General features: G+C 38.7%; 1 protein-coding gene across 1 annotated transcript in view; it reads right to left on the bottom strand.

Annotated features, from left to right (window-relative positions):
* Nucleotides 1-12,858, bottom strand: part of JAK2 (Janus kinase 2) — a 100,686-nt gene that overhangs the window by 43,995 nt on the left and 43,833 nt on the right. The gene's annotated exons all lie outside the window — the stretch shown is intronic.

Below are 12,858 nucleotides of genomic sequence, written 5' to 3'. Positions count from 1 at the left end.
TTTAATGACAATTAAATGACAAAAAGAAAGAAAAATTTAAAAAAGGGGAGGTACTAAACAACACCAAAACAAAGGTCTACCCTGTAAATCATCTTCAAACTATAGATAATGATAACATACAGATTTTAAAATAACCTTAAGAGGATAGGAAATAATGCCATTCAAATAACTTGACAAATAATTATTTTATCTGAGTATTATTTTGATCTAGACTAAAAGTGCACTGAAAAAAGGTTAGACTTGAAAATTTCAATATACTCATCTACTTAATCAAGGAGTTATGATCATAATCCTATCCCTCTGTGTCTACTTCTATCTAGAAGGTACTACCTCTCCTCTACCTAGAAAATATTTGGTATAGCTAGTGTTTCAGATGCACATGAAACACAAGCGGGAGATGCAACGCCTCAGGAAGGAGCCTTTAAAAGACGTGATATGAGATTACCTAGGGAAGAGAAAACATTGGGAAGAAAACCTTACAAAAAAGCCAGCATTTAGTGTAAAAGTAATCATCCAAATAAAATTTTATATGCAATCATTATTCTTAGCATATGATGACAAGAATCTTGGAAAAAAAAATGATTTTCAAATAATTGAGCAATTATACAAAACTGGAATTCCTGAATCATCAGGTTATCTTTTTAATGATGAATAACATTTTTTTAACATAAGACTCCATACCTTAATTATAGGTATCAAAATAGGAAAATGAATGTGCATTCACATCAACTGGCACAAAGAGGTCAGAAAAAAGAGAATACACACCAAAAGAAAAATTGCTACATTAGCCCTGCAGACAAATGATGAAAGACCATACATAGTCATATTTAGTCATACCGATTCCTTGTTCCAAAACTGTAATTATACATTATACTTATTCTATTTTTTTTTTCTTAGTAGTTCATGTCAATTCCTAGAAAGGAAGAAAAGGCAGTGACAATTGTATTTGAGATATGTTGTTGTCAGGTGCCATCAAGTTGGTTTCAACTCATAGCGACCATATATACAACACAATGAAACATTGCCTGGTCCTGTGCCATCCTCACAATCATTACTATGCTTAAGCCATTGTTGCAGCCACTGTATCAATCTATCTCATTGAGGGTCTTCCTCTTTTTCGCTGACCCTCTACTTTACCTAGCATGATGTCCTTCTCCAGGGACTGGTCCCTCCTGATAACATATCCAAAGTATGTGAGACAAAGTCTCACCATTCTTGCTTCGAAGAAGCATTCTGGCTGTACTTCTTCCAAGACAGATTTCTTCGTTTTGCTGGCAGTCCACGGTACATTCAATATTCTTCACCAACACCATAATTCAAAGGCATCAATTCTTCTTTGGTCTTCCTAATTCATTGTTCAGCTTTCACAAGCATATGAAGCAACTGAAAAATACCATAGCTTGGGTCAGGAGCACCTTAGTCCTCAAAGTGAAATAATTGCTTTTTAACACTTCAATGAGATCGTTTGCAACAGATCTGCCCAACGCAATACTTGTTTGATTTCCTGACTGCTGCTTCCATGGGTGCTGATTGTGGATCCAAGTAAAACAAAATCCTTGACAATTTCAATCTTTACTCTGTTTATTATCATGATATTGCTTATTGGTTCAGTTGTGAGGATTTTTGTTTTATGTTGAGATGTAATCAATACGGAAGGCTGTAGTCTTTGAACTTCATCAGTAAGTGCTTCGAGTCTTCTTCACTTTCAGCAAGCAAGGCTGTATTGTTTGCATAACACAGGTTGTTAATGAGTCTTCCTTCAATCCTGATGCCGTGTTCTTCTTCATAGAGTCCAGCTTCTAGGATTATTTGCTCAGCATACAAACTGAATCTAAGTATGGTGAAAGGATACCACTCTGACAAACACCTTTCCTGTCTTTAAACCACATAGTATCCCCCTGTTCTGTCCAAATGACTGCCCCCTGGTCTATGTACAGGTTCCGCATGAGCACAATTAAGTGTTCTGGAATTCCCATTCTTCACAATATTATCCATAATTTGTTATGATCCACACAGTCGAGTGTCTTTGCACAGATTATAAAACACAGGTAAACATCTTTCTGGTATTCTCTGCTTTCAGCCAAGATCCATCTGACATCAGCAAGGACATCCCTCATTCTACTTCATCTTCTAAATCCTGCTTGAATTTCTGGCAGTTCCCTGTCAATGTACTGCTGCAACCATTTTTGAATGATCTTAAGCAAAATTTTACTTGTGTGTGACATTAATGATACTGTTTGGTAATTTCCACATTCTGTTGGATCACCTTTCTTTGGGATGGGCACAAATGTGGGTTTCTTCCCGTCAGTTAGCCAGGAAGCTGTCTTCCAAATTTCTTGGCATAGACAAGAGAGCACTTCCAGCGCTGCATCCATTTGTTGAAACATCTCAGTAGGTATTCTGTCAATTCCTGGAGCTTTGTTTTTCACCAACGTCTTCAGTGAAGATTGGACTTCTTCCTTCAGTACCATAAGTTCCTGATCATATACTACTCATGAAATGGCTGAATGTCAACCAACTCTTTTTGGTACAGTGACTCCGTGTATTCCTTCCATCTTCTTTTGATGCTTCCTGCATCGTTCAATATTTTCCCCATAGAATCCTTCAATATTGCAACTCAAGGCTTGAATTTTTTTCTTCAGTTCTGCAGTGCAATGAATTACTTACTATGGCCCTTCTAGCCATGGTCTTTGTGACTCACACACAGTGATTGAGTGGGACCATGGAAATAACATCTATGGAACCTGTGATGGTTGGGATTATGTGACAACTTGGCTAGGCAATGATTACCAATATTGTACAGTTGTCCTCCATTTTATGTGTGTGGATCCTGACCTCTACATGTTGATGAGGCAGGATTGGTATAGGGTGTGTCTTGGGTCACAGCCTTCTAGGAGGGCGTGACTCAAGTCTCACCTTTACTCAAGTTATGCCCTTCCCTGGGATGTGACCTGCATCTAAGATATACGTCTGTGTCCTGGCAAGCCTCTCTTTCTCTCTGCAACTGGATCCTGCGTCTAGTTTGTGATCGATTGACCTCCAATTCTTGGGACTTGAGCCAGAGGCCTGCTGTCTGACCTGACGATTCTGGGATTCACCAGCCTCCATCATCTGAGCTGATTTGCCAGCTTCCTCAGCCCTGTGAATCAGCAGCCTGTCGTCTGAACTGCCAGTTTGGGTTCGTCGGTCCCTATAGTCACGTGGGTCAGAAGCCTACGCCTGACCCACAGATTTGGGGCTTGCCAGCCTCCACAACTGTGTGAGCCATTTCCTTTATATGGTTTGTGAGTTCTGTGAGACGTGGCAGTGAACTAGCGAACCCAAAGATCGGAGGGAATACTGAAGGGAGAGGAAACAGTTGATGTGAGAGATGATGGAGTGGTACAGCAGTTTGGAAAGGTTGGACATGTGGGGCATCTTTAACCTCTGCCTCATAGGAACCAGCTTTGTGCTGATCCTTATAAAAGAAATTATTCGTTTAAGTTCTTTCAGCTTGAGAAATGTTGAATGTGTTCTTCTCTTTTCGTTTTCTAACTCCAGGTCTTTGCACATTTCATTGTAATACTTTACTTGGTCTTCTTGAGCCACCCTTTGAAATCTTCTGTTCAGCTCTTTTACGTGATCATTTCTTCCATTCACATTAGCTAGTCTAAGTTTGAGGGCAAATTTAAGAGTCTCTTGTGACATTCATTTTGGGCTTTCCTTTCTTTCTTGTCTTTTTAACGACCTTTAGATTTCTTCATGTATGAGGCCTTCTTCATGTATGATGTTCTTGATGTCATTCCACAACTCATCTGTGGTGGCTTGAATGTTGCTGTGATGCTGGAAGTTATGCCACCAGTATTTCAGATACCAGCAGGGTCACCTCTGGTGCATAGGTTTCAGCAGAGCTTCCAGACTAAGACAGACTAGAAGTACCTGGCAGTCTACTTCTGAAAAGAACTGGCCAGTGAAAACCTTATGAATAGCAATGGAACACTGTCTGACACAGTGCTGGAAGATGAGCCCCTCAGGTTGGAAGGCACTCAAAATATGACTGGGGAAGAGCTGTCTCCTCAAAGTAGAGTCAAACTTAATGACATGGATGAAGTCAAGCTTTCGGGACCTTCCTTTGCTGATGTGGCATGACTCAAAATGAGAAGTAACAGCTGCAAACATCCATTAATAATCGGAAAGTGAACTGTACAAAGTATGGACCTAGGAAAATTGAAAATTGTCAAAAATGGAATGCATAAACATCAATATCCTACGCATCAGTGAGCTGAAATGAACTGGTACTGGCCATTTTGATTCAGACAATCACATGGTTTACCATGCCAGGAATGAAAAACTGAAAAGGAATGGTGTTACATTTATCATCAAAAAGAACATTTCAAAATCTATCCTGAAGTACAACACTGTGATAGGAGAATATCCATATGCCTGCAAGGAAGATCAGTTAAGATGACTATTATTCAAATTTTTACACACCAACCACTAAGGTCAAAGATGAAGAAACTGAAGATCTTACCAACTTCTATAGTCTGAAATTGACCAATCATGCAATTAAGATGCATTGATAATTACTGGTGACTGGAATGCAAAAGTTGGAAACAAAGAAAAAGGATCAATAGTTGGAAAATATGGCCTTGGTTAACAGAAATGACACTGGAGACTGCATAACAGAATTTTGCTAGACCAATGACTTCTTCACTGCAAATATCTTTTTTCAACAACGTAAACAGCAACTACACATGTGGACCTCACCAGATAGAACACACAGGAATCAAATCAACTACATCTGTGGAAAGACATGATGGAGAAACTCAATATCATCAGGAACAAGGCCAGGGGCCAACAGTGGAACAGACCATCAATTGCTAACATGCAAGTTCAAGTTGAAGCTGAAGAAAATTAGAATAAGTCCACGAGAGCCAAAATATGACCTTGAGTATATCCCACCTGAATTTAGAGACCATCTCTAATGACCGAAGACCAGGTGAGTTGTGGAACGATTTGAGATATACACATTATATAAAAAAGACAGAACTTCAAAGAAACCTGAGTCATTTTTAACTCCCTTTCTTTTCCTATATACCATGTCCAAATTCTGTCGATCCTTATTATTAAAATCATTTCTATGTGTTTTTCTTTTCCAAGCAATTACCAGAATTCTGATTCAGTTCCATATCATTCTAGAGAAAGATGACTCATCATTCCACTAATGTTAACAGAGTTCCCATCCTATAACCGGCACAAGTAGGGTATCGGAAATTAAAGATAGTGCCTAACTTGAAAGATCTTACAATGTAGCAGAGGAGATAAAGAAGTCACTGGAGAACTATAATTCAAGAGGGTAAGTGCAATGATAATAAAAAGTAAAACACACACACACACAGAAGTACAGGACAGAGAGTTAGTTAGCCCTGATGGCGTAGTGATTAAAGTGCTTAGCTGCTAACCAAAAGGTCAGGGGTTCAAAACCACCAGCTGCCCTGCAGAAGATGTGGCAGTCTGCTTCTGTAAAGATTACAGCCTTAGACACCCTATAAGGCAATTCTACTCTGTCCTATAGGGTCACTATGACTGGAATCGACTCGATGGCAATGGGTTTAGTTTGACAGAAAAGAGGTAAATCATTTAGCTAGAAGGACAAGTAGGGTAAAGGATTATGAAGAAGTAATAAATGAGATGAAAGCACATAAGGAATTAGAGATTCTATGTTATTCCAAAATACTGGGCTCTTGAACAAGGCATTCAATAGAGGTTTCACCTCCCTTACCAGACTCAAGCTGTAGCCTCAAAGAAAGCTATAATGGCTTACTTAAACAAGTTCAAATTCAATCACATGAAACATGGTACATTTCATTCATCAAACACCAGGGTGAATTATAATAGTGCCTGACTTCATTTTTGATGTTTAACTGCTGACAACTTTTAAGCCCCACCCTTCCCCCTTCCCTTCTTGGCTACATCTGGGCAAGCCACTAAAACAGCTTGTGTATTCCATCCCTTGACACCAGCTCAAAGCACACAAATCCCAGCACATGCATGGGATCCCTCATTCTGGCCCCATCTCCTAACCACAGTAAACACCAAAGCCACTTGCTCCTTCCCTTTTTCAAGCCATTTTGGACCAGTATGGATACTTACCCTGTTCTCTCCACAATATCTCAGTATATGAGTAATAAACTTTTTCAGACCCTCTTGGTGCGTGTGTGATGTTATCAGCCTCAACATCTAAACAATTTGAGGGGAGGGGAAGTTTGAACTCGCCCTCTGTGCAACCAGAAAACACATATGACCATTACTTCACACCAAATTTCAAAATTAATATGAGATAGATTATAGACCTGAATGTGAAAGGTAAACTAATCAAGTTTCTAGAAAAAAGTTAGGAACATATCTTCATAACTTTGGGATACGAAAATATTTCTCAGACAAGTCACCAAAAGCACCAACCATAAAAGAAAAATTGATAAACTGGACTTCATTAAAATTAATAACTTTGGCTCATCAAAACACACCATATAAGAGAGTATACAGGCATGCCACAAACTGAGAAGACATTCACAACATATATACCCAACTCATATATAAAGAGCTTTTGTAAATTAATAATAAAAAGACAAACAAGTCAATAAAAACGGAGGCAAAGACTGAAACAAGCACGGATACTGACTTGGTCATATGAGTTGGTTTGGCCAGAGAACTCTCAGCAGAAGTGATAGTGTGCTCTACTAGAAAAACTCATGAAAAGGTTTACACACAAAAAGAAACAATCTTTGATGGTTAAAAGGGAGGGGAAGGGTGGGGATGAGAAAACACTAAATAGACAATAGTGGCAACTTTGGTCAAGGGTAAGACAGTACACAATACTGGCAAAGCAAGCACACCCTGTACAAGGCAAGGTCATAGAAGCTCCATAGATACATCCAAACTCCCTAAGGGAGCGAATTACGGGGCTGAGGGCTGTGGGGACCATGGTCTTGGGGAACAGCTAGCTCAATTAGCTTATAGTTGATAAAGACAAGGTTCTACATTCTACTTTGGTGAGTAGCGTTTGGGGTCTTAAAAGCTTGTGAGCAGCCATCTAAGATACTCCACTGGTCTCACCTCTTTGGGAGCAAGGGAGAATGAAGAAAACTAAAAATACAAGGGAAACATTAGTCCAAAGGACTAAAGGACCACAACTACCACAGCCTCCACCAGACTGAGTCCAGTACAACTAAACGGTGCCCGGCTGACTACTCTGAGATGGATCACAATAGAGAGCCCTGGACAGAGCTGGAGAAAAATATAGAACAAAATTCTAACTCACAAAAAAGACCAGACTTACTGGTCTGATACAGACTGGAGAAATCCCGAGAGTATGGCCCCTGGACACCATTTTAGCTCAGTAATGAAGTTACTCCTGAGGTTCACCCTTCATCCAAAGATTAGTCAGGTCCATAAAACAAAACGAGACTAAAGGGGCACACCAGCCCAGAGGCAAGGACTAGAAGGCAGGAGGGGACAGGAAAGCTGGTAATAGGGAACCCATGGTCGAGAACAGAGTGTTGACATGATGTAGGTTTGTTTACCAATGTCATAAAATATGTGTACTAACTGTTCAATGAGAAGCTAGTTCATTCTGTAAACCTTCATCTAAAGTAGAATTTAAAAAAAAATCATTCAGTAAAAAAAAAGTGACAGTGTGCTCTGTTTCCAAGCAGAGGCATTAGGAAGTATTTGAAGTTTGCGGCAGCTCTCGTGTTTTCCTGCCTTCCACCATGAGAACATCATGTCTCAAACAGGAGGTACTCTTTCGGTCTAGGATCCAAAACGAAAATATACATGGAGCAAACATCTACCAGCTACCTCAGTTTACCAAGTGTGTTATGAGCCTCACTCCTCCACATGTGTACTACAACTTTCCATCTGATTTCAGCCATCCTTCCACCACTTCACAATAACTCACAAGCTGCAACCTTTCCAATGTCCACTTCTACAAGCAAACTTCAGGTCTTTTTCAAGATAAATTACCATATTTATTGCAGCATTTATATAATTCTTAGCTATTTAGTGTATAAAACTGTTCTGTTCTTATTTGGTTTTTGTCCTTTTTTAAAAAAAAAAAAGTCACAAAGTTTTTGAGGGTTCTGCCCCTAACCCCATTTTTCCCATAAGCCCTGTGGTTTCTACTGAACAATTTTGCAAAGCACAGTGAGTTTTAGGAACACATATGTCACGTTATGGTAGAACTGACTGTATCTTCAAAAAGAAAAAAAAAGACACAGACAAATATCCAAAATTCAAAGAGACAAGTTCTATAACTAAGTCACGTAGGGATGGAAAAGCAACTGAACTGAGGCAATAACATAACCTGGTCTTGACAAGCAATTAAGACTATGCTAGTGGTAGAGAGTCAGCCATTCCAAACATAGTAAACTATATGAATCCATAAGGAGTATCAACTATACATATGGCTCTCCTAGTTCACAGTCTGAATGATATGGTATTTTAAAAATAATTTATTTTTCCATTATGAAGTAAAATAATTATATTTCCAGATACTTATAAAAAGGTATGGGAAAAAATATCACCCAAATCTCACCAATTTAACACAACAACCATTAATATTTAGGTATACTAGATTTCCTTCTAATCTTTTAAAAAAAAAAAATAGGATTTTGCTTGGTTTAAAGCATTATAACCAAAGAGTACCTGCCATTTCTTAAGGTTTTTAAATCCAACATTAAAAGTATTTTTCTTTGTTGTTATGTAGTCTTCATATCCATAATTTTAAACAGCTGTATCAACAGTAGCTCTCAGTAACTGGATGGGTCTCCAGCATTAAAAAGGGAAGCAACTTGCTTTTCCTAAAACAAACTATGACAAAGGTACAGAGCAGCCTCCTGAACTCACCTCTGCTTTTGTGTCAAGGGAGAAAGAAAAAAAAAGGATTTACCAAAGCCAAAGAAAGGAGAATGGAGCTTAATGCCTAAAAAACTCACTGTAAATAGTTTACATCTCTGATCATTCATTTCCTCTTTTCACATTGTTTCTTCTCTCTCAGCCTCCCATTCATTTAATGCAACTAGAACTTTAACATTATTGAAAAGAAAGAACAAGAAGGGCAAGTTGTGCTCCACAGCTTATCTTCCCTCAACTTCTCACATTAAGAATGCTATAAATAAGATGTGAAAGGATGGTGGTTAAACCTCACATGCTCTGTGCCTGTCACTTACTTCCTGCCTTTGTTAGGTAACAAATTATCAAAGACTGAACAGAGTAGCTGAGCATTTAAACAGGCCTTAGTAAGGACTGAGTTAAAAACTGTCATTAAAGTGAAATAGAGCATTTGCAGGATTTCTTTTTAATTTGAACTATGTCTGAAAGAGTCGGGAATATAGGTACTTTGAAACACTTGCCATAGTAGTTTTAGAGATGTCTTTCAGGATTTGTAGCTTCTTAAAAGCTATATTCTATTAGGCTGTTTCAAGTGCAATGCGAAGTTTATTTGCAATAGAAAGAAATTATGGGTGTGTACAGTACTTTAGGAAACCCTGGTGGTATAGTGGTTAAGTGCTACGGCTGCTAACCAAAGCGTCTGCAGTTTGAATACACCAGGTGCTCCTTGGAAACTCTTTGGGGCAGCTCTACTCTGTCCTGTAGGGTCGCTATGAGTTGGAATCGACTTGACGGCAATAGGGTTTTTTTTTTTTTTTTGGTACAGTACTTTGCCAGAGATCTTTTAGAGGGGTAGACTTTCTATAAGCAAAACAAAACAAAAAAATCCATTGCTATTGAGTCGATTCCGACTCACAGAAACTATATAGGACAGAGGAGAACAGCCCCATAGGGCTTCCCAAGCTGTACTCTTTACAGAAGCAGACTGCCACATTTTTCTCCCGTGGAGTGGCTGGTGGGTTTGAACCTCCAACCTTTAGGTTAGTAGCCAAGCACTTTAACCACTGTGCAACCAGGGCTCCTTAGACTTTCTATAGAAACTCTAAAAGAAGCAAATCTAAGATCAAAAAAACCAAACTCGTTGCTGTCAAGTTGATTCCAACTCATAGCAACCCTAAAGGACACAGTAGAACTGACCCATAGGATTTGCAAGGAGCAGCTGGTGGATGCAAACTGCTGACCTTTTGGTTAGCAGCCGAGCTCTTAACCACTGCGCCACCAGGACTCCAAATCTAAGACAGTCAAAAGTATTGCATATATGCTAGGAAAACCTGTACCCAGGTTCCTTGGACTTAAAAATTATAAAATATTATACACGATTATTTAAAAATAAGTATCTAGAAGAGACACCTGTGGAGAATATACGATGATTTAGCAATATAAATTAATAAACAAATTAATGGTATAATAAAGACTGTGTGAGAAATTAACCTAAATTTTTTATCAACTAATCTTAAGAGACTATTGCTATAGATTGGGTACAGGTAGGCACTGTTACTTAAAAATGAGTCATTTCAACTTAAAAAATTCCTTGGGAATCATGCTAGTAATTTAAGAATTATACTTAAAATAATACAAGCACATTCATTTAAACAAATGTATAAACCAAATCTGTTGCCATCTAGTTGATTCCGACTCATAGCAACCATATAGGACAGAGTGGAACTGTCCCATGGGGTTTCCAAGGAGCGGCTGGCGGATTCAAACTGCCGACCTTTTGGTTAGCAGTCATAGCTTGCCGCAGCTCTTAACCACTGCACCACCAAGGCTCCAAATAAATGTATACTATTTACTAACTTAAACTGGTCATCTTGCAATCAGTGTTAAGTGAGTTTTGTTGTATTTTCATGTCCTGTTTCAAAATTGGAAATGCAAAAATCATTTCCTCCAACTTCATTTAATAGTTATTCTGACCTATACTAACCAGCTAACCTCATCTACTTTGTTCAATAAAACAGGATAAATTAATGTTATTCTTATAAATACTATCTGTAAGAAAGTTATCTCTAGGACTAAAATCATACTACTATTCTTAAAAAAAAACAAAGTAAAAACAGATATCAACTAATCTTTCTATTAAAAGCACAATTGAAAAAGTCAGGTACCATGGTAACAGGTACTACAGTGATCTCAGTGGCCCAGTAAAATGTGTCAGCTCCACAGAAAGAGTTCCATGGTCCACAGTTTTGGACAGGCTATAGTGAGGTAATATAATCCCATCTCAAGAATAAAAAATGATTTCTAATCGATTTGGAGCTTCCTTAAAAAGCTAGAAATAGAAGTACCATATGATCTAGCAATCCCACTCCTTGAAATATATCCCAATAAATAAGAGCCATCACACAAATAGATACATGCACACCCATGTTCACTGCAGCACTGTTTACAATAGCAAAAAGATGGAAACAACCCAGATGCCCATCAACGGATGAACGGACAAACAAATTACAGTATATTCACACAATGGAATACTATGCAATGATAAGGAACAGCGATGAATCTGTGAAACATCTCATACATTGGATGAATCTGGAAGGCATTATGCTAAGTGAAATTAGTCAGCTGCCAAAAGACAAATACTGTACGAGACCACTATTATAAGAACTCAAGAAATGTTTATACATAGAAGAAAACATTCTTTGACGGTTAAGAGGGTGGGGAGGGAGGGAAAGGGGTATTCACCAACTAGACAGTAGATAAGAATTATCTTAGGTGGAAGGAAGGACAACACACAATACAAGGAAAGTCAGCACAAATGGACTAAACCAAAAGCTAAGACGTTTCCTGAGTACAACCAAACATTTCAAGGGACAGAGTAGCAGGGGTGGGCATCTGGGACCTTGGTTTCAGGGGACATCTAGGTCAACTGGCATAACAAAGTTTATTAAGAAAATGTTCTGCATCTCACTTTGGTGAGTGGCATCTGGGGTTTTCAAAGCGAGCAAGCGGCCATCCAAGCTACATCAATTGGTCCCAACCCACCTGGAGCAAAGAAGAATGAAGAACACCAAAGATACAAGGAAAATATTGCCCCAAGAGACAGAAAGGGCCACATGAACCACATAAACCAGAGACTCCATCAGCCTGAGACCAGAATAACTAGATGGTGCTTGGCTACCACCAATGACCGTCCTGACAGGGAACACAACAGAGAGTCCCTGACAGAGCAGGAGAAAAGTGGGGTGCAGAACTCAAACTGTAGTAAAAACACCAGACTTAATGGTCTGACTGAGACTGGCGGGACCCCGGAAAGCATCGCCTCTGGACTCTCTGTTGGCCCAGAACTGAAACCATTCCCAGAGCCAATTCTTCAGACAAAGATTAGACTGGACTATGGGACGTAAAATGATACTCGTGAAGAGAGTGCTTCTTAGCTCAAGTAGATACAGAAGACTAAATGGATAGCTCTTGTCTGGAGGTGAGATGAGAAGGCAAAAAGGGACAGGAGCTGGCTGAATGGACACAGGAAATCTGGGGTAGAAAAGAGGAGCGTGCCATCACATTAAACGGAGAGCAGCTAGGGTCACATAGCAATGCGTGTACAAATGTTTGTATGAGAAACTGACTTGAACTGTAAACTTTCACTTAAAGCACAATTAAAAAAAAAAGAATAAAAATGATTTCAACATGCACCAAATAAGAGAAAAGTACATATAAGGAAACACAGATAGGATTTTCAAAAGCTGTCAGTATCAACTACGATATTTAATCAAGAATTTAAATCAAATGCATACATATTTCAAGATATTTGTATTTTGCTTTAATGCTGTTCTCAGGATCTAGCTTTAAAATTATCTTATGCCATGAGATATCCACTAAGAAGATTCTTTGGTTACCTTACTGCTCAGAAAACATTTATGGGGTTAAATTTGTTTTGATACCTAGCCCAAAGCAAATTCACTTTAAATTCTACCCAAATGATGATCT

This window comes from Trichechus manatus, unplaced genomic scaffold (assembly GCF_000243295.1).
Source record: "Trichechus manatus latirostris isolate Lorelei unplaced genomic scaffold, TriManLat1.0 scaffold00025, whole genome shotgun sequence".
Taxonomy (NCBI): Eukaryota; Metazoa; Chordata; class Mammalia; order Sirenia; family Trichechidae; genus Trichechus; species Trichechus manatus.
Note: the sequence above shows the minus strand (reverse complement) of the source record. Positions and strands in the feature narration are given on the sequence as shown.